This window comes from Calonectris borealis, chromosome 14, assembly GCF_964195595.1.
Source record: "Calonectris borealis chromosome 14, bCalBor7.hap1.2, whole genome shotgun sequence".
NCBI lineage: Eukaryota > Metazoa > Chordata > Aves > Procellariiformes > Procellariidae > Calonectris > Calonectris borealis.
In genome coordinates this window covers 1,818,625-1,843,576 of record NC_134325.1, presented here as the reverse complement: position 1 = coordinate 1,843,576, position 24,952 = coordinate 1,818,625, and the positions used below count along the sequence as shown (strand labels likewise).

The window sequence follows — 24,952 nt, the reverse complement described above, 5'->3', positions numbered from 1 at the left end:
GAAAAAAAAAATACAATAATGATAACACTGATCAGGTTGTGCAATTCACCCAGCTTCCCAAAAGACCACCAAGTATGGAAGCAGCAGAAGATGCGCAAAAGGCAGAGGCTAGAGATTTTTTCCTAAAACAGATGTTCTGTGTACTGCAATCCCACTTAACTGCCTTTGGTAACACAGGCCATGCCTGAAAACCCACCGCCTCAGAAATGCTAGTATTTTCCAGATGTATTATACCCATCAGCATCACTTTCATAACCATATTTCTTGGGGGTCTCCAAGGAGTTTAAAGACCAGCTTGTATCTACACTAGTGAAGCAGGGCAAAGCCAGCTGAGACAGAAGTCCTCCTTTTAGTACTCTCCACGTTGTATCTTTGCAGCCAAATACTTTCAAAAGAGCCCTTTACTCAAATTTTCAGAGGAGCCCTGTTCTACCACTTAGGCATGGAAGAGAAGAGCAGTTTATAAATGTGCTTGGAGCTCTGCTGCTCCAAGATGACACCAAAGGTCAGACCTTTTCAGAACCCAAGCAGCACCCTAAGCACCTGGAAGACGGGGTCACCCATTTAAGGAATTAGGAACTAACTGAGCTGGTAATTTTTGCCTCATTCTTCTAGAGCCATAAAACACACCTTAAATCAGAAAGCAAATATTCAGTACGATCCCTGATCATATGAAGTTGTTTCTGTTTTCAGAAGCCTGATTTTACCTTTTTATCACTGCTGCTACAAGACAGCTTGACTGCAACGAACATGTTTGTAATGAAATCAGTTGATCCAGAAAAGAAGTGCTAACACCGGTCTGGATTAAAAAACAAATACACGTAAATGCTCTCTCTAACTGTAGGCAGTCCATGCTAAAATGCTGGAGCAATACAGGGACTGATCTGTAAAAGGAGACTGGAACCAAGGTCCCTTGGTTCTGCGCTTATGCCAGGCTCCTAGGCTTTCCTAAATTTTCCACAGTTTTAAGCATGTGAGTGACCTACTTAAGATAATGTAATTAAAATAAGCAAAAGCACAATTATCTTTGCTTCCAGAAGATCTAAAGTTTCCTATATTTTTTTCTCAAAAAGCAAAGGCTTTCTTGAATGTTGTATATTATTAAGATAAAGCAATTTATTTTTGCAGAGCTCAGTTTTAGACTCCTTTTAGAACTGTGCATATTCATTTACTCACACAAAACATGCTTAATAATATATGCCTGCTCTACTTGCTTGTTTCATTTACCTTACGGTTTTCTCTAATATGACGAAAGCTCCTTCATAAAGGGACGGGTTTTTTGGGTGCCAAACTCAAGATCTACAGGACTCCAAAAACACTATAACAGCACATCTCTTCATCCAGGCTTCTATTAATCAGATGCTTTTTGACTCAAAATGGCAATGCAAAGTAAAATAGTGCGCTCAGACACAGAAAACTGCAAATCCACTCAATTGGGTTTCTTCGCTTCTGATCTGACTCTCTGAGCTTTCTCCTAGCCACTCAAAAAAACCTTCCTACTTATAGCGCTTCCCAGAGATCGTAATCAAATCAAATATTTAACTTGTGTTCCCAAACGGAAAGCGTGTGTGCGTGCACGAAGGTGGAATCAGGAAATCATGAAGCACTGCAGAGAGGATTGGACACCCGAATACCATTACAAAAACACCCCAAAGCAATTAAATTTAAGAGACTTCAGCCGATGTCAAGCATGTCTGGACTGGCTGAAGAAGAAACAAGTTCAGTTTAAAAGACGACCATACAAACACGGCTCTTACTCCTCCAGGTAAACGGACTCCTTGTACCATTTTGTCCCCACCACAAGCCCAGATTTCTGCTTTACGGCAGAGCTGACGCTCCAGTCTGAGTTCACATTTCGTAGTAAGAAAGGAATGAAAGGAGCTCCCGTATTTCCTGTTCAACATTTCAGCCTTCTCAAGGGTAATAAAACAAAATCTCCCTACAACAACAGATAGGTCAGATAAATAAAATGTCAAACTACTTTACAAATAAGATAGTCAAGATAATAGAATAAATCTTTTGGGTAGCCATTAATTGCATTCTTTTATGCATTTGGCAAAGATGCTTCCAGAGGACGTATGATAGCTAATACAAAAGGATGTGCTATTTTTGTATCTCTTCTTTAAAATTAATTTAGTGCTGAGAAAAAGACACTTGATTAATATCTGGGGAACCTAAAACCTTCCCCACATCCTTAGGAGGAATGATACCACTACAGTTCTATTAACAAACCAAAGCAGAGGCTGCACGGTCGGACAGAGGGAGCCCCGTGCTGGGACTCCAGGGCAGGGATCCTCATCCCAGTTCTCCTGCCAGCCCAGTGACTGTGGGGGCAAACTTGTTTCTCTGTTACGTATCTGCAATGTGAGGTTAATCCTACTTCACGAAACACTGAGATCAGCGCAAAGCTCATTGCAAGAGCTCTGTATTTTCATTATCACCAAATTCCCTAGCTGCATCCATAACATAAAGGGAATAAAAACTCCATATCAACCAAATAAGCAGCTAAGTTGTGAGTAAAACAGCAATACGGGATATAGCCGTATTTATTCGCTTGCACTGCTTCCTGCAAAACAAAGATGACGGTAACAGCCCATACTAATAGTTATTCAACATCACAAAACACAAACATATCAGTTAGACTTAACTTCTCCTATTATGCTTTCCGAATGACTTGCCATTGTCACCATAATACAGCAGCCTCTATTTTTGATTAACCAGGTGCTCTGGGAATTCCTGTCTATCCCTAATCATAATTAAAAGTTGTTATTCTTTTCAATGTAGCTTGCTGGCAATTAAATCTATTTGGAAAGAAACAACTTTTTTTCTTCCATAGAAATGATTTACTTGAAACTAGACCTGTCAGGTTAAAAAGCTAATTCTGATCCCTCCTTCGGCCTAGATGTTATTAATGAAGTTTGCTCACCTCCCCGTGACTCTCACAAGAGTTGGAGAAATGCAGCATCTGTCAGAAGGCGAGTGGGACCTTTGGAGACGACTGCAATACGATAATGAAAGCTCTTGCAGCAAGCCCTGTTTCTGCCCTGAGAGCACAGGGATGCGCTAAGCAAAGCTCCAGCTTATGAGCTGTCTGAGGAAGGAATTTTTGAGGACTGCCTGGCACGGTGCGGTTCTTTCCTTGACTGAGGTGCACGCAGAGAAGCGGAGAGAGAGGTTTGCAAATCTTTTCCCTGGGCTCAGATTCCTGGTCTTCTGCTTTCACAATTTGGTCTAAAATCGGGATTTCACCTTCATGACTTTTGTTGCCGTTTATAGTTGGAAAAGGGCTTCTCAAAGTGAGATTTTTCACTTCTTATTGATCACAGCTGTCAAAGGAGCCTGTGGGTTTTCTCCATCCTATCAGCCCCAAGGTGTTTCGCACGGCAAACCAGTCTCCCTGCCAGTAGTGAGGCAAGAAGCAGCAAGAGCTAAAGAAAACCAGTAACTGGTGGGGAAAGCAAAGCATTGCTCCCTCCACAATGACTCCACTCTTACCATCGGCACCCGGGCAAAAAGTCTTTTCATGGCACAAAGATCATTTTAAATCCCTGAGTCTACAACCTGACAGCTTCTGGTCTGGACTCCCTGTCTGTCTGTAAGTCCTGCACGACGCAGGCAGACATTTCCCTCCCTTTCTGCCAGTGAAGGAAGACGACGGTGTGCCGTTTTTCCCCCGCTCCCTCTCCTTGCCTGTACGGCAGAAGTGAGCGTTTTGGCTAAATCTCACCTCCCAGTGACGCTGCCCTTGAGATGACAATTCATACTGCCTGATTTCAGTGGTGAAATACTACTTGGGAAACTCACGCTTCTTTTGTACAATTGAAAGTACAAACACTTACTACATCCATAATCAAATACATTCACTACCAGCCCAACAGATGCGCCCAGCATTCATTCACTGTGTTTCACTAGGAGCCCTTACGCCACAGAAAAAAAAGGGTCTGTCCTTAGTATCTAAAGACAATCTTAAAGACTCGATACAAAACTTTTCTGCAGAGAAACAGATTTTGTTTGGTCTTTTTCCTGCAGACTTTATACGGCACTGCTGTGCACAATGCTGTAAGGATGAGGGAGTAGACACGGCCCTAAGAGCTGTATCCTCTAAATTATACAGTGACGCTGTGTGAATATTTACAGTAACAAAGCAAACAAAGAAGCCTCCTTCTCTTCTCCGATCCTTGCCTATTGGAAGCTCTGCTTGAGTTAAATATATAATCACACAAAACCAACAAAATCGTAAAGTGGCAATGCAGAAAATTGGGTCGGTCCAGCTGCTGAAAGCCTGTGTTCGCCTTGGCCTAAACCTGTAATTCAGTTTGAGAACTGAAAGCAAAGTTGCTCAAGTTTTGACGCAGTGATTCAGAAAACAAAGCAAACCCCTAGTCCGATTACAGACTCTATTAGGTGGTAAATTATGGCCACTCTACCAAATTAACCTGCTCCGTTTAACTGTAAAACCTACACGGACAGAGTAGCCCTTCTGAGGGGCCTGTAACAACCACAGATATTTTAGTCTTCATAGACAACACAAAGGGTGAAAAAGTGACAAAAAGAGTTATTTTCTAGCAGAAATCACTGAGCTTTGATTGATTCAATTCAATTGACCCAAGGTAATGTTAACTATATAGCACAGATCTTAATTCCAGTTGTAACTAACATGGAAGTCACAGATACATATAAAAAAGCAAAGAAAATACCTTTTCCCACAAAGAACCCGAGAGCTAGGAGCTGGAGGAGAAGGGTCACTGAAAATCAAGCAACATAAAAATTCCTGATAGATACCAGCTTTTGAGAGTATGAGAACACCTGAGTCAAGAGGTAACACCAATTAACATCAGCTGCCCGACTTCAATTCCGCTTCACACCACAGACCTTGGACAAATCCTCAGTTTGCATGTGCTGCAGAAGTCCACAGACCTACACGGATTTAAATAGTCACCTGCAACCCCCAGTTAAAAGGCACACCACGCAGTGGTGATTGCTTTTCTGAGTGTCTCCAGTGGCTTGTCGACAGTGAGCGCTTGCCATTTGCTATCACGCGGATTTTTATTTCAACTGCAAACGAGAAATTACTTTTCTTTCCAGATTTCTGGCAAAATCTGACTTTCAACTGGACGTTGGGGCTGGTCACTATGTCCACTGTAACTGTTTAAAGGAGATCAAAATAGGAAGTATTTAAGATAAATCAAAGAAAGGGGGAAGACTAACCCTCCTTTTAAAAGCTTCACCGCTTCAAATAGATCCACCCACTTGGAAGTTATTACAGTGTTTTACTTTTAGCTTTATTCTTCCAGAAGATTCAGAAATATTTTTCCCTATAGGGCTTTAGAGGGGACTGAACATAAGCTCCAATGTAACATCTTCTTCCTTCCTCCCCACTTCAGGGGCTGCGCTCTGTGAGATTATCCTAAATATATCTTGGTGTCTTAGTCATTTGTTGCTGGGTGATCGACTATATACTTACAGCAACGGTGCCAGATGCTGCAGCACCTCTTTTTTAATCTGTTTATCTGTCCTTCCCTTACCACAGCGTGTTCTTCAACACCTCCACTGTTTTTATAACATGATTGGAAGACTGGGTTGGTTTTTTTCCCTATTCAAAATACATAGACTGTGCACAAAAGACGCAGGTTCAAGGGGGAAAGAATGAAGATGGACAGATTTCACGCATGACTCTGGTAGACAGGATTTTTTTTTTTATTATTATTTTTTCTTAAATAGTGAAGTCTCATACATATCAGTCTTCATCATAAGTGGAAAAAAATTGATCTGGCTTGGAAAGTGTTCAGGCAAACAGTACCCACATCACTTGAAGTTAGATTAGTTTGCCAGTAATACTAGGGGAAAAAAGGGGATAATAATTCAATGCCCACTTCGGTCCCCTCACCCGAAGGGCTCAGCACAATGTCTTTTCAAGCCATCCCACCCCGAGGGAAGCAAGGAAATACAGTCCACACCAGCAGTAAGCAACATCTCTGTTACCAGCCTGATCCATTATATTAACTATAATAGCTTCTGCAGATTGTCTTTTCTACTCTTTAAAAAGCCATTCACCGAGGCCTTAAGTTCAAATGCAATTATCCACTCAGAACTTTACTTTAGATCAATAAACTGATCACAGCCACTCACGTACCTGATGCAGGAACGGGAGCTCAGAGCACCTGACGTGATCCCAGTTGACAAGGTGGCCTCTCCGCAACCAGCAAAGCGGGGACCTGCAAAAGAGGAGCCTGCGTGTCAGAAGCCACGTGTCTTTTGCAAAATGCAAGGAAAACAACTCGCTCTAACCGCGTCTTTCGGGAAGGACAAAAGAGAGACCCTCATTAACCGGACTAAAATCACTGGATTGAAACCTAATAGAGAAAAACCTGGCAAGGTGTAAGAGTTTTCATTAGTGTGACTGTAAAGGCATGGTGCATGAAACCCGTGGCTTGGCTCACGAAGCCATCAGAACAACCCCCGCGACAGCCGCGGGAGCAGAGCGTGGGGCAGACATCACGCTCTCCAGCTGGTGGGACCAAGCTCTTCACTCTCAACGGGACTTAAGCTCCTTTCTCCCATGGGCACTTCTGAACAGCCCACACAGCATGTTTCCACTTAGGCCCATGTTCAAGCACTTAATTAGAGCAGGGTATCATTATCAGCTTCTTTGCATAATCTGAATCACATTAAACACTGGATCAGATATGAGCACTTCATGGACTTGAGACTCAAAAAAGATGCATACATGAATTCTACACATCCAGAATACGTAATATATAAATCCATTATTTTGGGGGGAAAAAAGTTTGTTGAAGAACAGAAAATACACGAAACTAATACTGCCGAGTTAATCTAAAGAAAAATCAAAAATCAGCTTCCTAAAATCAAAATGTTTTTATAGAACACTGAGCATTAGAATCTCTTTATTACCTAATATTTTGGCTTTTTAGAAAGTTATTCTTTTGATCTTTTTCTCTGTAACCACAAAGACTATTAATAAAAAATATAATTTTTTATTTATATTTTAAGTGAAAGCTGAGATCTCCCCAAAATCTCATGGACAGAGAAATTGGAGGGTTTTTAATAAACTGAAAATAAAAAAAATAATTTAAAAAAAAAAAAAAAATCGATAGAACAGCAAAAGGTGTCATTAGTGGGACCATACTGTACAAAAGAATGAGATGACTGCACATAGCTCTGGAGGAGACAAGACAGCAGGAAAATTAAGCCTCCATCCCAGGTCAGGACATTGCCCACGTGATGCTCTGTATTAAAACTTAGTTTCACAGAATCACAGACCAGTTGAGGTTGGAAGGGACCTCTGGAGGTCATCTGGTCCAACCACCCTGGTTCAAGCACGGCCACCTACAGCCAGTTGCCCAGGATCGTGTTCAGCCAGCTTTTAAAGATCTCCAAGGATGGAGACCCCACAACTTCTCTGGGCAACCTGTGCCAGGGCTCCGTCACCCTCACAGCAAAAAAGCGTTTCCTGATGTTCAGACAGAACCTCCTATGTTTCAGTTTGTGCCCGTTGCCTCTTGTCCTGTCACTGGGCACCACTAAAAGGAGCCTGGCTCCAACCTTCTTTGCAACCTCCCTTCAGGTATTTATATACATTGATAAGATCCCCCCCGAGCCTTCTCTTCTCAAAGCTGAATAGTCCCAGCTCTCTCAGCCCTTTCTCATATGAGAGATGCTCCAGTCCCCTTAATCATCTTCGTGGCCCTTCACTTCTGTCACAAGAACATACTGCTTCTAAATGCATACTGCTTCTAAACTACACAAGAAGTCTTCTCAAAGCCCACAGGGCACTTGGCAGGTGCAGACGTTAGATCACCTTCTAATGCAAACCGCCTAGGAATCAACACTCCGCCAGCTTGCTACCAGCAGGTTTTAGTGAAAAGGTGGCTTGACGACACTCCCCTTCCTCCAGGAGCCCAGAGAACTTGAGAACAAGGGATTTATCAAGTGCTATGGCTCTGCTCAGCTTTGCCCGTGCTCCTCACCCTCCATCACCCCAATTATGGACTGGCTGAAAGGCTTTGAAGGGAAAGCTTTTAAGTGGAGCACGTTATAAGCAGAATAACAAGAGTTTTTATGCCAATGCAATGACTGCCGTGGTTATTGTTCAAGGCAGGATTAGTGCACTTGGAGTGACGGAAACCATCAGAAATGGACAATTACAAGTTCAGACTAATCCTCAAAGACAAGATGCTTAAAGACCTAATAACCTGACTGAAACCAGTGAGATCAGAGAGTGATTTCACTCTTTCAAAAGGCCTACAAGGCCTTTGACACTTGTTTGCCCAGTAGGCTTTCCTTGCCTTCAGTTCAAAGTCATCCAAAAGGGTGAACTTCAAACACCAGTTTCAAGTGAAGAGGATGGCACTGGAGGACGTGTTTTATTCAACCAGACTCTACAAGAACAAACACGGATGTTCAGCGCTCCCACTTTTGAACCCTTCTGCTGCTTAAAACGGCATTACTGCATCCGGCGCGGAGCTTAAAGTGCCACGCAAGATACAAAATCTGCTTTCCCCCATAACGTCTTCAATCCAAAGTGCATCCACAGTACAGGAACAGATTATTCACAACTGGAAAAACGCATCCAAACTCTTATCCCAGCAGCTCTCAACAGAGGGTTTTATAGAAGTGAGGCATGAACAGGAGGACATCTTGGGAGAACTCTACATATTGAAAAGGACCTCCCTGGGACAAATGTGTCTTCATTTTCATTTCCAGCTTATTAGAACAAACAGAATTCCATGCTTGTTCCAGTTTCAAATGGCAAAAGCAGCAAAACCAACCAAATTTTGAGTAAAATTAAACTTGGAGGAATTGTTTCTACAATGTACCTACCCGAAGTTTCTGCCTTGTTTCCAATCCAAGGAAGTGCTTGTGTGTCTTATGCATTGCTTGATCTAGCTTGACTTATATTCTTAGAGACCACCACAACTTTAACTCCTCTGCTGTAAATCCTTTTGCTTTTTAGCACAGAGATGTACATATAAAGGTACAACTGACCAGGCACATAGCCCAGAAATAAATTCTGGACTTTTGCCTGAAGCAGAGGAGCAGCTCTACTGCCCACCTAATGAAACACATCTATAGGCAACATTACTAAAATGGCTTCTTCCCTTTTCACAGTTTTTAATCTTTTTGTTTTATGAACTTATTTTTTCATGTCTGCCAGAAAACCAGACTAATTAGGAATCTTCAGCAACATTCATTTTGTGGAAAATTTTTAAAACCGTACTGGCCCCATCAAAATATTAACCACCAAGTTCTTCTTTAAGCTTTTCCATTTAACTTTCGAAGGGTTAAAAAACCAAGATCTCTTTGTTGTCATCATCTACATTTTTTTAAATCTGGATGCTCTGTTAGCCCATTACTACAGCTGTTGATTGTTCGCTGAGGTTAACTCACATTATTGCAGATAAAAAGCTCAAAGTCCATGCAACTTCAGGCTTACTTGACATCAATCACACTGTGACTTTTCAGACTCCTGCTACAGAAGTCCCCTTCAACAAAAGTTAAGCCTCTGAGCTTATGATTATGTATTCAGCCTAACTAGTCTCCGTTAAAGCAAAAGAGACGTAAGATGTAAGGTCAAAAAATGTTTCTGTCCCCTTCCTTTGCTTGGTGTTTGTTTAAATTCTGCCTGTCCTGGAAGGAAGAAAGCGCTGAAAATGTTTTAATAAATGAATTGAAAGGTTTTATTTAATACTACTGCACTCAATACTTTCTTTATTACTATAAAATAACATCCTAAGAACATGCCTAGCTGATTTTTTGTGTGAGAGTCTCAATAGCATTCTTAAAAATGCATACCCAGTGCTGACACTGAAACACATCCAATCATCTTAGAATCATAAATAATTTCTTTAAAAGCCTGGTACAAAGGCAGAATTCATTGCTCTTCAGCAGCCACTCCAACTGATGAAGCAAGCTCAGTTTCCAGGGGGGAAGAAAAAAGTATCAGAAATGCAAACCAGAAATCTGAAGGGCAATGGCAGAGTGGCCAAGGTTAAACAGATCAGACCAAACAAATGAATTCCACCATGCCCTAAAGGCACCCACAGGGCGCTCTGTCTCCTGGGAGGGAAGACATCTCTAGCTCAAGGCCTCCCTGCCCTGGTACCCAAGGTTCAGCCTCGGCCGAAATTCCGGATTAAGAGCAGGTCTGAGCCAGCTGAGGGGCACAGCCAGGCAAATGAAAGGGGAGGGGAACACTCCAGATCTGGGTTGTGAAATATCTGAACGCCAGCAACGTGAGCCACAGTCCGTGCCCTGGCAGCTGGAGAGAAGCTCTAACTTGCAGCGTTTTGCAGGTAGCTCCCACCCGGGAGTGTGTTTTTGAGCAACAAGGATTAGGTACCACCACCACCAGTCTCACACACAGACACATCTAACACAACAGATAGTCACGACCTCCCCGTCTCCCCTGACGTGGGACTCCTTACCAAGACAAGGCTTGTCAGAAAACAATTTTAGAAAAAATACTGGCAGACTGAAGGCTCTATTTTTCACTAGGATTCAAAATGGGTACGTTTTCCAGTCCTTTGTAAAACATTTCCTTTCAGCGTTATTAATTGAATTGTTTTCGTTTCAGGGGTGGAACGATTGACAAAATGCTTCTACCATCAATAAAGAATAATTAATTCTGACATTTCTGTGGAAGACGTGACAACGCACCACGCCGCCCCCCCTCCCCGTTCTTGGAAGAGCCCGCATGTTGCTGTCTGCTGCCTGCAGACAGCATCATCTACAATGCCTACTACCAAAAGACAGCTTAAAGCCTGAGGTATCAAAAGTCAATTGAATCTGGAATTCCTCGAGGTATGGCACCCTGTAGCTGATTTTCGCCTTCTCTATATATTCTCTTCTCGCTATCTACGGAGATCCTCAGGGATCACATTTCTCTTCTCTGCATCTTCTGGAGCACCAGAGCAGAAAGAGAAAGGGACTGAATTTTCTTTCTTTCCCTTGACAGAAATACATTTACCCCTGATGGGCTGCACGGTACCAGAATGCTGCAGTCTACTATTTGATAAGAAAAGGCAGGAATGATGAGCTTCACAGGCTCCCAAATCCAACACAGCCATCTAAATACGTTTTCCCTTTCACTGCATATTATCTCGGCATAGAAATGATTTGTGTCAACGCTGTATACAGATTGTTCACAAGTAAATAAGATTAGAGCTGAGGCTGGACAACTCATTACACAAATAAGAAATTCCAGCGGTTCGAAGAGAGATGCAGTACCGTGGAGAATAGGACAGTATTGATTGACAAGAAGTCACCCAGCTCCACCCTCAAGCAACTCATGTAGCTGAGGTATTCCAGAGAATAAAGCCATATTTGATCTTTCCATATTTCCTCATCAGATAAAATTTAGTAACGGGTATGCCTAAACTGGCCAGAAGCCAGCACGGTCCTGAGGACAACAAAACCTTACATCAGCCTCCCGAAGGTCGCAGGATCAGATACAGATACAGCAAAGAAGTGAGGATATTGCTCCTGTCCACAGAGACCAGCAGACCTCAGAAAAATGGCAGGAGCCTTTTGCAATACATTTAAGCTTCAACATGCGAAAACAGAGAGATTATAAAATGTCAAGACAATTCAATCTTTTGCTTTTGCTTGTAAAGAGCAAGCCATTTATCTAAAGAACACTTGAGGTTTTTTGATCTTAGCTGATATTTAGAAGACGTTTAAAATAACACAACAAGGCAGGTAAATCCTGCACTCCAGCACACGACTTCAGACCTCCGAGAGCAGGGACAGACACACGGGTGAGAACACGGAGGAAATTAGTGTAGGACCACACCTGCCCTCCTCTCCAGCTTCCACTGACAACCGGACTGCTGTGATTCATCCCCAACAGCAGCAATGGCAAGGACAAAATTACCAGGAATCCACGGAGCATCAGTCCCACAATACCCAGCACCGCTGCTAGCAGCGGGAGTTTTACGGGAATCTCTCAGATACAAGGCACTGTGAAATGAAGGAGTTGGGATGCTTTCGGCTTGTGCCTGGAGGACGCCCTTCTGGCTGGCCTCTGCTCAGCAAGATTGGTGATGAAGATTTCATCCTGCCCCAGCCACTCCAGCTATGCCTGCGTCATTTGGGCTTTCTTTGCTCTGGGACTAGACACAAGCATTTGGAACACAGAAAATTTCAACCTATGATTGAATGCGCATTTTTCACTGGCATCACAGTACCGCACCAGAGATGAACACGTTCTTTCCTATGATGATACACAACACTCGCAAACATTGAGGTAAATTGAAATAAAGAGGGTTTTGTCATTTGCCTGGCTTTCATAAAGTTTTTCCAGCTCCAGGCTGGAATTTCAGGTGTAAAAAAAGGAATAGGAAAAAAACAATCCCTGCCAAGAAGAACCAAAGCCCTGGTAAGCGAGATACACTCAGGAATAGCAAGATACTCATTTTGGGAGTAGAAGACAGGTTCAAGCTGAGATCTGTGAGGAGGACAAGCAGAGTCTTGAATGGGGTTATTCCAGTCCCAGAGAGTGCCCTGCCCAACCCTGCCACTGGCAACATGAGGTGAAAAGGCTACAGATCTCTTTTTTGGTACGTGAAAATCATAGAAGTTGGGGGTTTTTTTATTCAACCTGGGTGCAGAAGAGGCTCCGCAACCTCTCCCCTCTCTCCTGAGGGTCTGGCTGCCCATGCTCAAGCCCAGCCCCAGAACAACATCACCAGAAGCTGCGACTGCTGCGCAACAGCTACGCGTGAGACAGTCCAGTGAGATACCCCCAGCAGCGCCCTCGCTCCTTTGCTATGGAGCTGCACGTAAGCTCGAGCCCTTGGGCCTTGCCTGAGTTCACACAAGTCGTGCCTGGCCCCCTACCTTGCTGATCCTGACTGCAACACCCTAGCTCCATCTTGGACCTGCCTCCTCTCCACGCTCCGGGTCACCGCACTCTTGGCCAGCCCCGGTTTCCGTCACTGGGCTTGCCTGCTCCTCTGGTCCAGGTGCAGTAGGACTGGCCAAACGGGTGGTGAGGGCTCTGCCCCGCCTGCCCTGCCGTCCCCTCGGCTCCCAGCCCCCCTCGCCTTGCGAAGCAGCCAAGCACCGCGGAGCCTGGCCCTGACCCCGAGCTGGCCTTGACCCCGGGCAGTTAAAGCTCCCAGAGGGAGTAGGGGAGAGGCTGCAGACTGCTGGGGCACTTCGGGCAATGACACAGCCTTCTACGTGCATTCAAGTTTTCTAGGCCTTAAAAGCTGCTTGAGACCAAAAAAAAGCATACTCCCTCCCAGCTCTAACTCTAATCTGCCATCCAACGTTGCAGAAGTATAAAAAGCTTTCAGCGCAAGTCTGATACGCAGCCATGCACACTGCAAGGTGACGCCTTTTCATTCGGGTTTTCTGTAGCAATATTTCCCACTGCCGCCGTCTTTGCCACAAAGTAAATCACAATTCTGCCCCAAACCCACAACGGTTAAATTACCAACTTACCTTTCTCTATTATCTAAGTTGCATTAATTATGTTCAGCTTAATGGAAGCAATTATTTAATTAGTACGAACTGCTGTTCACCTACATATTCCTGCAGAAACATTTTGGGTTACACACAGGCCAATTACCTGCTGAATTGCAGAGCACCTCATCATAAAGCTATTAAAAGTTCAGCAGAAAACTCCCTAGACAGTACAAGGCTTTTGTTTTCAGAAAGCTGTGACACCAGTGGAGTGAAACTGAGAGGGTCGATGCATACAGCTTTGACACATCTGGCCTTACATTAAATGAGTTTAACTGTTTCAGAAATTAATAAAATATTTCCCAGCTCGCCCACCAGCATTAATACTGTGACTACTACTAATAGGGGCATAATACTGGGCGGGAGGAGATTCCCACTTCAGTGAGAGCTGACTACGCGCACACATGCGCGCACACTCAGAGACAGCGCCTTCTCCAACAAGAACACAACTAGACGGCAGACGCAAAAGGCAGGAGGAAGAGGGTTAGCCTAAGCGTCTCTCTTAACCTAAGCGTTGAACTTAAGACACTTCAGATACTCACCTAAAACTCCATAGCATCAGTGTGGACCTAAGTCACTCGTCCAAGCTTGTGACCCTGGTCCTCCACTCCTAGCTTTCTGCCTTTCTCACAAAATCATCTGCCAACGGCAAGCGACCCTTCCCGCAGAAGCAGCTCGGCTCTCCCGACAGTGCCTTCTCTTACCTGCAGGCACACACCGCCCCGAGCTTCTCCTGACCAGCCAAGGACAATCGGATGGCGTGGGTCAATCACCAGAGTCCACTGCGGAGGAGCTGGACCATTGCCCTAACAAAGAGGGACAGCTCAGCTTGAGGTGCTGTCATCTGTCACCATGGTGCGCTGCCAGCCTGGGAGGAAGCCCGAGCCCCAGACCTGGAGGTCTGGAGAGCCTCCGGAGCACAGACATGAGAGCCAGGGACACCTAAGCTGTCGCGCTGCTTCCCATGAAGAGGGGCTACGAACACCCCTAATTTCGGGGGGCAGGGAGGAGTACGGAGGTGCGGCAAGGCCTGTACGGCACTGATGGCTGCAGGAAGGCTGGCAGAGCTCACTGCCTCGGGGCAACCAGACACAGAGAGCGCCTGGGGAACGGGAGGTCTCCCGCGGGCACGGAAGAGCCAGAAGCATTGGTAATCCACACGTACCCGATCCAGCAGGTCACTGGAGGGGGAATGTTAGTTAATGTTGGCCTGGGAATCACTTACTGAGCAATCCTGAGGGTAACGAGGTCTTATCCATACGGACGCTGAGGACAGTTCACTGAAGTTAATGAATTTTGCTAGGGAATTACTTTCTTTAATGCCTTTAAAAAGAGATTTCTCCTACCCTGTGTAGATAACCGTGCCTGGGAGGTTTGTGTCGGCAGACACGGTTTAAAAACACCCTCTTGAAAAACAGCTACCTCATATGAGGGACAGAGGGGACAACGAAAAGCTGAAGCCTTGTCTGGCTGGAATTCAGATTGCCAGGAAACAGAATGGCCACTCCAGGGATCGTGTAGAACTGGTCAAAAATATACACTTCAGCTGAGCTGTTGGCCATGGGCAGATCCCCGTGGAAAGGCCGAGATGTTTATCAGACTCCTCCGCTGACCTCCAGAGAATTTATCGCCAGATCACAAGACGCAACTTTCGCCCATTTACAAGTAGAACAAATCCACACGTGATGCTGGTGCTCCCATCACCCCCCTACAAGGATGGGCCGCAGCGTACAACGTGTGTACAACCAACAGGTCTCTGGGTGACTTGAGAAATCAATGACAAATGAACCCCGGGCTCAGTTTTTAGAGGGCTGCGTGTCAGCAGAGGACAAAGTGGGAAGGGACAGCCAAGGTTTAGAAAACGATTCATACTACTTGCTTTGCAAAGCAACTCCTGACGCCTCACTGGTAACTTCTCATCAGCACTTAGCGTTTGCTCTTTGGAAGCACGTGGTCGTTTTGCATTGCACATGTGCTGAGCACAAAGCTAAAAAAGTCTCAGCCCCCAAGGGTCCATCGCCTAACAAGATGACAACGCTGGTGGAGTCCCCAGACTGAGGACGCATTAGATAACGGGGGAGAGGACGAGGATCCTGATGAGGAACATCAGAAGTACCAGTCACTGGCCCTCCAGACTTAAGCCAACTAATCCACAGTAGGAAAACCAAAAGGTTGCCTCTCCTTCCTTTTCTCCTGTCCCCCTTAATTAAAATGATTTCTAGGCATTAAGTAGCTTCCAGCAACTTCTTTATATTCCTACTAAAAATACAGAAATACACAAAGCATAAGTGTCATTCTGCACAGAGGATGCTGAAAAATTAAAATCCTTTTCTTCATCACTGTGAACCCAAAATATTGTCACAAGAAGTGTGGTTCTAAAGATGCAGACAACGTAAGTTGAATAACATACTCTACTGGAGCGTAACAGATATATCTGACCTCCAGTTAATTGACTAACAAATCATTGAAAATCTGGGAAATGAAGGCCAGAATGAGGAAATTTCTTCTCTCATTTCCTATCACCTTCACCAGCACATCTTCTAACGGTCCCAGGGTTGCATTTTACAGGATACTAAAAAAGGAAAGGCAGCCACTTTGAAATTTATGAGGAGCCAAGGGAACCTACTGAGTGCCACCTTCCTCGTCTCATTCCTCATGCCACTGGCATAAATTGGGTTCACAGTCTGCTCCCTCACTTAACAACCCTATGTATGCATTCATATATCTCTCCCTGTTTTTAATACCATTTACCAACATTCATTTCTTCTCAGCTGCCTTTCTCCCTCCAGGGTTCTCTCTACAGCCCTAAGGGAACTCAGGAAAATACTTATTCTAGCATTTCTGTTTATGTTCCCAGGTCCTTGGGATAAGGCACTGCACTCATCCTTCCTCAGGCTGAAGACGACCAAGCGGGATGCTCTCATTACAGGCTAAAAAGGCTGCAATTTAAACTTGGATGCTTACAGTAATCGAAGTGACTTGCTGGTACCACCAAAGGCTCAGGAGCACCAAATGAAAGGTTAGTCAAAGCCAAGTTTTTTCAGGCCAGAAGGGTTGGTTTGTAAGAGACAATGACAGTATAAAGATGCAAAAGTATTTGTTTCTCATTTCCTGGGTTTTCTGTATATGTTCTGCAGCATTTAAACCTAGCTGTTGGAGCCTCAAAAGCACAAAGGTACCTAATACAATATTCCAAGTAAATTCCTGTAAGAAATGCCTCCAAAGCCATTTGACTGAATGAAGAAACAGAAACATTTACCATCAGGCGGCCTTCTCAGCTACAGAAATTTGCACCACAAGCATCAGCACTGTAGTGCTATTTGCAGAAGGTAAGTCTGCCAGGGCTGAAAACAATATTCAGGAGCAATAGAAACTACTGACTGTGGCTTGTAGTGAAGGCAAACTTTTCTGGAGAAAACTTCAAGCCATGGTTGAGATGCCGATTCCTGTATGGAACCAGTCAACGCTCAGTGTTTGTTAACAGCCGAGAGGCTCCGTGGAGCCCCATCTTTTACAGATATTTCAACCTTGCTGTCCTTCAGAGCAGGGAAAAAACCGTAGCAAAACTGAATTGCAAAGTAAGGTGCCAAACCAAAAGAAAACTGAAGCTCAAGAGAGGTGACCACCAGGACTTGGGACTCTCTGCTAGGTGTCACATATGTAAGGTAATACAAAGATGTGGGCAGACAACACAGCATATAAATCTAAGTAGAGCAGGACGCAAAACTTGTTCTGAGACACTCTAACCCAGAGGCTAACCTAAACCGGGGTTACGTGACTTGTGTCTATTAAGAATAGAAAGTAAGGACAGATATGGCTTTTCCTGGATAATATTTATTCATAAAATAATACGCAGAAAATCTTGTTCCCTCAAATAAAGAAGAAACTGAACAGCAAGAGACAGATGTTTGGATTCTGTCTTAGTTTCAATGTTCTTGTCAACCTGTCCTGTATACACACGTTTGTTGTCAGCTTTTTCTGGACCCTTGCAACAAGTAATTCCCTGACTGCCCGTAGGCCTTCTTGCCCGTACCAGCTTCAGAGATGCTTCTCATATTTTTCCGCCCTCTGACACCCTTTCAAATACTCATTCCAGCAACAGATCTCAGACCCCAGCTGGCCTTGCATGAGGACCAAGGAGGTGCATAAGGCCGGTTCTGCAGAGTGCTCAGCACACCGCCATGATGCCATATACAATGCACTTAAACTACTGCAGTGAAGCACATTAAGTCTAGTTTGAATAGAAAGGGGGAAAACTGCCAAGCTCCTAAGTAGGTCTCTAATAATAGCAAGATGTAAAATCAAACCTCAGGAAAGATGCAGATTATGATCGTGGCCTTTAACGTTACAAACAGTGCTAAAATACTGCGTATCTTCAAAGTATGAGGTCACTGGAGTATTTAACAACACTTGAAGAGCAGTAAGCCCTATTTTGTTAGAAAAGAATAACATCTTTAACTGAGCTTTTAAGAAGTAACCAGGATTTTACAAGGGTAGATTCCCAGCGTTACTTGAAATGAAGACCTTTTAAATAATTTCATCTTATACAACGTTAAGCTGAAACATTCAAAACCAAGGTAGAGAACAAAGCACAGAGAGATAACGTGATCTGCCCAAGGTCACCTGACAATTTTTCTGAGAGGCAAGAAGAGAAACTGATTTTTGGCAAAACTCTATGCCCTGACCAGAAAGACAATCCTTCCTCCAACACCGTATCTTGAGGTGATTAAGATCATAGGCAGGTACAAATATGTATTAATGTAAAAGCTACATTCCTCCCTGAAAAAATGCAAGCAGGCATCTCCTGCCTTACCACGCAAACTATATACTCTTAACAAAAACCGGGTGCGCATAAATCAGAACCAGGTCAGTTTAGTGCTAAGGCTGTGCTCTGTCCCTAAAACAGCATGCTATCTTGGGTGGAATAAATGTCCCCATTATATTCATAATGAAGCTAATCAATTTTGGGATTGTAAAATAACCCTGTCCAGAATTTTGATAAATCACATGACATGTCTTCCAAGGACTCTATTGTTAAAGATGCCTTTTTTACTGGAATTTCAATAATTAATCATGTTTTGAGGTAGTTTTATTTCTGTGTGGCTTACCCTTTGATGATCTAATTTACATTTATAACGATCTATTCCCTCGTGGATTAATCGCTCATGTTATTTTCTCTATTAATCAGACGTCAACATTTGCATTACAGATGACTGTTTGCGTTATTTTCATACTACTAAATCTGGCAGCATGGTACTAATGATAAATACTTCCCCACTTCTAGGGTGAATTAGTGTCTCAGTCCTTTTAAACAAAGGCATTATTAGGATCTTACCACTCTTTTGAAGTAGGCTGGTGGTTCTGTGGTATTGTCCACATATATTTATGATGTCTAAGAATTTACTTTTTTTCTGCAAACCATAAATACACAAATATTTAGTTCACCCATTGCTGTCAAACAAGCCCTGAGCAAAGGGCAGTGAGTTATGAATCTCAGGCCATCACAGACTTCTCTCCTAGATTCCCACGTACCTTTAGAAGAGTTTCACACCTTCCAGCTACTCACTGCAACTCCCTCCTGGATGCTATCACCCACAGGGCTGCCTGAAAAGCTGTTTTTGTCAAAATTGCTTACTTACATTTAGGAAAAATAAATTATCTGTGCTAGTACAAAACAGTACAAATTGTTGACCTGAGCTAGGCAACCCGATTGTGCCTGGAGCAGATACGGGAGTACTCACACCCACTGCTCTGTCCACAGACCAGGGAGGCAGCAACCTTTGGCCGGAGGCTGTGGACAGTCACCCCCTTCCTGGCACAGCGAGGTCCAGAGGCACACATCTGGGCCCTGGAGGAAAAGCGGTCCGCACCCCTGCTCCCAGATGGGTGGCATTACATCTAGCCCCGAGGGGTTGCTCACGATCCTTTCCCCAGACGTGACTGGGACATGCAGGCCAACAGGGAGAGGAGGAAGAGCCTGGTTACCCCACTCCCCACACTTTGCTGCTGCATCCTCACCTACTTGTAGGGAATAGGAAGCAATAGCAGCTCCACTGATGCTCTCCCTGGGCTGCTACTCTGACATGGAGGTTTGAGCATGGTACTCGTATATTTGTTCTTTGCACAGGAGCAATGGAGCTCTTCACAAGTCCCTAACGCTCTCACATAGAAGCACAGGCAAGGTCATGTTACATCAGATTATTAACAGACATGCTGCTTCTGCCTAGAAGCATCCCTGGCCCCTCTGGGTCAGCAGCTTCAACAACAGACGTGGTATTCTCTGAGTAAAGACTTGCTAAGCCCTGCCAGTTTCCACTTTTACAATGGCAGAGAACAAATTGGACATGTAAAATACTTATGCTAGCGTCAGAAGCATGAAAAAATGGTGCATCACGAGCAAACGTGGTGGAAGCTACACTTTTTATAGCATGAGGAAAAATTCCCAGAGGATTTGTCATGTACATCTGAAACTCCCCAGCTGTGGGCTCTCTCTTCTCCTCAGTGTCCTTTAACCAGCACTAGAACTGCTGCCTTGAAATCTGTCAAGGAGGAAGCAGCTTTGTGCTTGCCACAGAGGTTTCCAAGCCACTTCTTTCATTCTGGGATGGTTAGCGTTTCCTCCATGTGACTCCAGTCAGACAGGGAGGGATAAATACCTCCCCTGCCCACGCCCACACAGGAACCTTTTCCCTACCCCATCGCAAAGAAAAGTCCATTCTATCTTACGGCAGTCCACCCCGCACCGCCTGCACAAGCAGGACCGTCAGTTGTGGAGTCCAAGATCAAGTGGCTCTTGAGGAGGTGGAACCTGCACAGCAAGGCAGGCTGGCAGGCTGTCTCACAAGGAAAGGCAAATTGAAAGAGGTCTATTACATCTTAAGGCGATGAAGCCCTTTCTAACACCTTTTTGGTTCCTTACTCAGCTCCTGCCCTAGGGCCAAACATCAATCCATTCAGTTCCCAAACAGCATTATGTTTGTTGGCAGACATAAGGAGGGCTGCTTATGGTGTAACGTACTTTTGAGGTAGGTAAACGTCTCAAGGTGGTCCTCAGTGAGAACACCTTTGAATCAACCAGCTCAGCATAAGGCATCTGCTGCAAGACGTTAAGTATTAAAGTACCGGCTGATAGAGGCTCAACTCGGCGATAACTGGGAAAGTTACTTCAATAACCCATTCGTGGAATGCCCTCATTTTCCAGCCCGTGAATATGGTCCCTCCCTTGACTTCATGGTCTGGTTAGTAAAGCTCAGCAACTCTATTCATTTTGGACACAAATAATACTTTCACATCCGCTGGTAGATGTTGTGCAGAAGGCTGCTCATTTCACAACATAAAGCTTTTCATACATATCTCATTCCTTATAGCATATTGCTGGATTCTGTCATTCCCATATTGTATCAGTTCTTCCCCATCTCCTCATACCCTTTAAATTACACTGTTGGTCTTGCATCATATTCCTGGGGTCATTAAGTACCTGAACTGTAAACACCCTTATTCTCTGCCACAAGAGATCAGGGAGAAAATTGTGCAAGGCAGGTCAGAGTAGCCCCCTCTAACAAGAAATGAAAGCCTGGACTGTGCGCAGCTCTGAAACTTGTGCTATTGAGCTGCCATAATGACACACTGCATCCCATTAATCTGCAATTACACACTGACAGGCACTGTCAATCTAATACCATATCCATTCAGCAGAACTAAATGTACCATTTCTGTCCCCAACACTGTTTCTATGACTAAAACTCTTCAAAATAAAGTTAAATGTGTGATTTAATGGAGCAGGGAAGAGTCCAAATCCCAAATTAAGAAGGAAAAAATTAGAGCATTTATAGCCTCCCCACATCTGTGACTGTAAAGCCTGAGAAAAAAAAACGACTCTGCAGGAATGCGCAAGCATAGACATCACCTGCTAACACCCACAGTAAACCTGTAGTTTGTTCTCACAAATCCCCCTGCTACAACCACCTTTTTGTTATCTCTACGTGCTCACTACATCCGAGACAGGTAGTCCTCCTCAGTGCTGTCCTCTCTGAATCCCCCCTGGTACCTCCTGCACCTGCCCCCAAAGCACACCGCATTCCCTGATGGTTCATCTCACTCAGCTTGGCAGAACAAGAGAGGTCCACACTCTACCATGCATCCACAGCTGAGACACAGCAGTGTTTTAACATCACCGGAGGCTTAGGATGAGACACAAGCTAGAGAACAGCACAGTCCAGCGGATGGAAACCAGGCTGAGACTCCCCGTCTCCTCCGTTCAGGCTGCAAAAAGACATTCCCCTTACACGCCGTAGTGCCACTGAAGTTACTGTCCAGTCGCTGCTGCCTCCTCTCTGCTGGTGGAAGCGTTCGTGCAAGCACTGCTGGGTCTGCGTAGGGTAAAATCCATCGGGACAGATCAGACCAAAAGCTGCAAATTGTTTACAATAAACCGATAGATTCAACTTCCCGCAGACTGCCCTGCTGTCCGAGCCCTGCGGGATCGTCACCGGCCCTGAGAAGCAGCGATGGGTAGTGACACCCCAGCTGACACAGCTGGAGCCAGAAGGGGACAACTGGTGAGAGCTGGAGGCCTCATTCCGGGAAAACATGCCCGCTCAGGGGGAAGAGAAGGAGGTGCCCGAGTGCTGTTCTGAGCAGAAGTTGTATCAACCAAGAGCACCCAAACGCTGTCTTAAGAGACACCATGAGGCTGCAAGCTCTCCCAGACTGCGGGGCGGCCCCAGGGCTGAGCCCAGGCACAGCACCCAAACTGGTTCTCTACGTACCCTGCAGCCAGCGGAGACGGGCGTCATCTGAGCATGACTTACCCACCCTAAAATAGGCACCCGAAACAGCTGGACTGAAACACTTTCTGGCCTAGATGCTTTAAGTTTAGACAGCTAGAGACAGATGAGATGAATTCCACTTTGATGAACTGTGCCCTGCCATGATGGGGTTCAGCACTCAGGGCTGCAACAAAATACCTACATCCACCCAGTGACTTCAGATTTCCTTCCCAAAACTGTTTTAAAATGTTTTACGACGTTCAATTTCAGCGCAACTCAACAACTTGCATAGCTGTTTGTATTCTGAAAGCATTAAAGAATTTTAAAATTCCAAACAAAACAAAGAACCGCAAACATGCAAATGACCACAATGTTCTTTATAACGCGCCACTTCTGCAGCATTACAAAGCACAGCAGCCGCTCCAGAAGAGCGCGGGAACCCCTAACCATTGTAAATGCTGTTTTTGAAAACGGACTCCTGCCCTCCTTGCTCTCGTGCAGCTGTAACTCTGGGCTCCCGCGCCCAGGTGAGAATTCAGTAGAAACCCTTTCCTGTGACAGGGCTGTCACTTTGCTGATAGCACAAGCATGGCTACGGGCAAAATTAACCCCAGTAAACAAGCGTGCTGAGTACACTTGGTTATCTAAACAGCTATGTTCCTTCTCTCTTTTAATCAGCTCCAAATCTTAGGACTTTTTTTTTTTTTATCCTCACTATTCACAGAAAGAACACAAATACAAGGTGTTTAGGGTGTACAAAAGCACCTGCAATACTTGGCAAGCGAATTTTCACACGCTTGGGATGCTTGCAACTGTCTGCTCACTTCAAGTGCCACAGTCAGAGTTCAGCATCCACCAAACCCCTAAGAACTAAGGAACAACCAGACATACGATGCCGCCAGACATGGGCATCCAAGCCTGTGGCATCCAAATTTAGCAGCCATTCAAGAGTTTGAGTCAGGGAATTGCTGTTTAGGGGGGGTCACAACAACCAGTCTGGGAAGAGCTGGACACCTTGCGTGAGGGAACACTGCCTGCAGCACCAAACACCTACCCTTGACCAGCCTCTTTCGGAGTAGTTTGACAGAAGACACGCACATCTCCAGTTGTTTGTTTTCTGTTGTAAGAGGGAAGTAAAGGCGTTAAACCAAAAGGCCTTGATACTCCTTCTGCAACGGACTATTAACTCTCTCTGAGATCACACAGCATTGGCCACTGACGGAGAACATCAAGGAAACTAACACCATTTGCTTGGCAATGCTTATAAAGTGTTAAAAGGCAAAATATTTTATTTCTATATATACACATGTTAAGGCTACATTATATAACAAGGTGCCTGACCTTTACGTCCTTAAAGACCAAAGGTAGCACAGCATAGAAAATTAGGACATGGAGCCCAAAGAGATTTACTTTCTTCCCTTCTCATACCAACTCTCCACTTTCATAGATGTAACTTCATTTCATTTTCATTTCTGTCTCACAAAAAAACCAGATCTGCAATGTTTGGCTGCCAAGGAGGTTTTGAGCCATTCAGGTCTCCCTAGGTCTTGTAGTCATGGTCAACCATCCCACGAGTGAGTGGCATAGAAATCTGCTAGAAGGAAATTCAAAAGGCCTGTTCTCCAATGTGAAAGGTATTTTAAAATATCTTTTAAAAAAAACCATAGTAATTACAAAAAAAAAAAAAATCTATGACCATTAGTCCTACTGGAAGCCTATGGAACACGTTCTCCTGTATATGAACCTTAATACTGGATACTTTAAACTGCCTAATCTACCAGGTATAATCACCTATAGGAATATGATTTCCAGTAATGGAAAGGAACTGTTAAAATAGCAGAAAGGGCACATTGAGAACCATTCAAGCTAAAGCTGGGCAAAATGCAAACCGAAGAAAAGCTGAATAATTTATTACAAAGAGTAATTAACCACTGCCACAAATTAATAAACCGCACGGTATTTTTTCCGTCACTTCAAATCCTCAACAAAAGCAGTACGGTTTCTGGCAACGCACTCCAGCAGAAGTCAAAAATTAAGGGCTAGACGCAGGAACTGCTGAATGAAGCTCTTCAGCCCAAGTTAACCAGGAAGCCTAGGTGATCACAACACTTCCTCCTGGAAATCTATTAAGCCTGCTTGTATTTATTAGATGACAGAGATAGTCTACTCCTACTAAGAGAACCAAATCCTGCCAAATAAATCAATACATTATTACCAGGACAACAGAGCTGTCTTACATACAGAAAATAAGGAACCAGCCTACAATGGCCCTGATTTATAGTCTACAAACAAAATCAAAGGTCACCCAACTCCTAGCACAATGTCATACTGTATGCATTAGCAACAAGGACACAGACAGCTAAATAAACATATTTTTAGAATTAGCAGACTGTGCTAATTGAGTGCATATTTACAAAATCAATATAATTCACCAGGAAAAAAAAAAAAAAGCAGTGTTTGGATGTGAATCATGTACATGGTTACTTTCTCCTGACAGCAGGGTCACAGCTGGAAGGAGTGGTAGGAAGTACAGAGACCATGACTGATACGATCACGCATTGCCAGCTCTCACAAATAAATCATAGATCACAGCATTTAGCACTTGCAAGACATTGCAAGAGTCCTTGATGTGAAGTGAGTAGCTCCTCCAGCTCTATTATTTTTAGGCCTCCTAATTCAAGCAGAGTTCTGTGTAG

At 44.3% G+C, this 24,952-nt stretch overlaps 1 protein-coding gene across 1 annotated transcript in view; it reads right to left on the bottom strand.

Annotated features, from left to right (window-relative positions):
• The window catches only part of TSPAN4 (tetraspanin 4), a 453,873-nt gene that overhangs the window by 292,996 nt on the left and 135,925 nt on the right, over positions 1-24,952 (bottom strand). The window contains exon 3 of the mRNA XM_075162965.1: positions 6,134-6,215. The gene's annotated coding sequence lies outside the window, so the exon portion shown is untranslated. The remainder of the gene's footprint in view (positions 1-6,133; positions 6,216-24,952) is intronic.